This window comes from Coffea arabica, unplaced genomic scaffold (genome assembly GCF_036785885.1).
Source record: "Coffea arabica cultivar ET-39 unplaced genomic scaffold, Coffea Arabica ET-39 HiFi ptg000200l, whole genome shotgun sequence".
Lineage (NCBI taxonomy): Eukaryota > Viridiplantae > Streptophyta > Magnoliopsida > Gentianales > Rubiaceae > Coffea > Coffea arabica.
The window spans coordinates 2,227,881-2,230,380 of record NW_027266262.1 but is presented as its reverse complement, the minus strand read 5'-3'; positions in this window follow the sequence as shown (position 1 = coordinate 2,230,380).

Sequence of the window (2,500 nt, the reverse complement as noted above, 5' to 3'; positions counted from 1 at the left end):
GTAGACCCACACCCTTTTCGTCTCACAAATATAGCCACCAATAGATGGCAATTTAGTGTGTATTTAACACACCTACACATGGGTGCTTGAAACAAATATAAAACAAATTTCCAAGATTGAATTGAACAAAAATAAAAACAATAAAAACAATAAAAAATAATAAAAATTTTCCAAGATTGAATTGAACAAAAATAAAAACAAAAAAAATAAAAAAAAATAAAAAATTTCCAAGATTGAATTGAACAAAAATAAAAACAAAAAAATAATAAAAAATAATAAAAAATACAAAAATATAGTTTAATTAAAAAAAAAAGCAATTTATGAATTTCAAAGACATACGGCGGTGGACATTAACGAGACTCAACATGTATGCTTAAAAAGATAAAAATAAGCGAAAACAAGGCTAGGCGGTGAGCCTTAGGCCGCATGACGGAGCATTGGCACGACACTACACCGACGACGTGAAAAACGCACGACGGTGCCCATCATGGCAAGGCGATAGGCCTTAGGCCGCACGACGGCCGTTGGCTTGCGTTGGCTAAGGCATGGGCACGACGCCACATCCACAGCAAGAAAAATGCACGACGGTGCCCCTCATGGCTAAGCGGTGCGCCTTAGGCCACACGACGACCGTTGCCTTGCGTTGGCTAAGGCAACGGCAAGAAAAACGCACGACAGTGCCCCTCATGGCTAGGTGGTAGGCCTTAGGCCACACGACGGCCATTGCCTTGCGTTGGCTAAGGCAAGGGCATGATGCCACACCGACGGCAAGAAAAACGCCCGACGGTGCCCCTCATGGCTAGGCGGTAGGCCTTAGGCCACACGACGGCCGTTGCCTTGCGTTGGCTAAGGCAAGGGCACAATGCCACACCGACGGCAAGATAAACGCACGACGGTGCCCCTCATGGCTAAGCGGTGGGCCTTAGGCCGCACGACGGCCGTTGCCCTGCGTTGGCTAAGGCATAGGCACGATGGCCACACCGACGGCAAGAAGAACGGCCGACGGTGCCCCTCATGGCTAGGCGGTTGCCCTTAGGCCGCACGATGGCCATTGCCCTGCGTTGGCTAAAGCACGGGCACGATGCTAGGCGTTTGGCCTTAGGCCGCACGACGGCCGTTGCCTAGCGTTGGCTAAGGCATGGGCACGATGCCACACCGACGGCAAATAAAACGCACGACGGTGCCCCTCATGGCTAGGCGGTGGGCCTTAGGCCGCACGACGGCCGTTGCCCTGCGTTGGCTAAGGCATGGGCACGGCGGCCACACCGACGGCAAGAAAAACGCACGACGGTGCCCCTCATGGCCAGGCGGTCGGCCATAGGCCGCATGACGGCCGTTGCCTTGCGTTGGCTAAGGCATGGCCACGATTCCACACCGATGGCAAGAAAAACACACGACGGTGCCCCTCGTGGCTAGGCGGTGGGCCTTGGGCCGCACGACGGCCGTTGCCTTGTGTTGGCTAAGGCATGGGCACGATGCCACACCGACGGCAAGTTAAACACACGACGGTGCCCCTCATGGCTAGGCGGTAGACCTTAGGCCGCACGACGGCCGTTGCCTTGCATTGGCTTAAGCATGGGCACGACGGCCTCACCGATGGCAAGGAAAACGCACGACTGCCGTGGGGTTTTGTTCCCAAGGCAACGGGTAAACCTCTGTAGCCATGCTGGAAAAACGCACGACGGTGCCCCTCATGGCGGCCTTAGGCCGCATGACGGCCGTTGCCCGGCGTTGGCTAAGGCGTGGGCACGACGGCCACACCGACGACAAGAAAAATGCACGACGGTGCCCCTCACGGCTTGGCGGTGGGCCTTAGGACGGACGACGGCCGTTGCCTTGCATTGGCTAAGGCATGGGCACGACGGCCTCACCGACGGCAAGAAAAAAGCACAACTGCCGTGGGGTTTTGCTCCCAAGGCCACGGGTAAACCTCTGTAGCCATGCTGGGAAAATGCACGACGGTGCCCCTCACGGCTAGGAGGTGGGCAATAGGCCGCACGACGGCCGTTGCCCTGCGTTGGCCAAGGCGTGGGCACGACGGCCACACCGACGGCAAGGAAAATGCACTACGGTGCCCCTCATGGCTAGGCGGTTGGCCTTAGGCCGCACGATGGCCGTTGGCTTGCGTTGGTTAAGGCATCGGCACGATGGCTCACCGACGGCAAGAAAAACGCACGACGGTGCCCCTCATGGCTAGGCGGTTGACCTTAGGCCACACGACGGCCGTTGCCTTGCGTTGGCTAAGGCATGGGCACGACGCCACACCCACGGCAAGAAAAATGCACGACGGTGCCCCTCGTGGCTAGGCGGTTGGCCTTGGGCCGCATGACGGCCGTTGCCTTGTGTTGGCAAAGGCATGGCCACGATGCCACACCGATGGCAAGACAAACACACGACGGTGCCCCTCGTGGCTAGGCGGTGGGCCTTAGGCCGCACGACGGCCGTTGCTTGCATTGGCTAAGGCATGGGCACGACGCCACACCGATGGCAAGGAAAACGC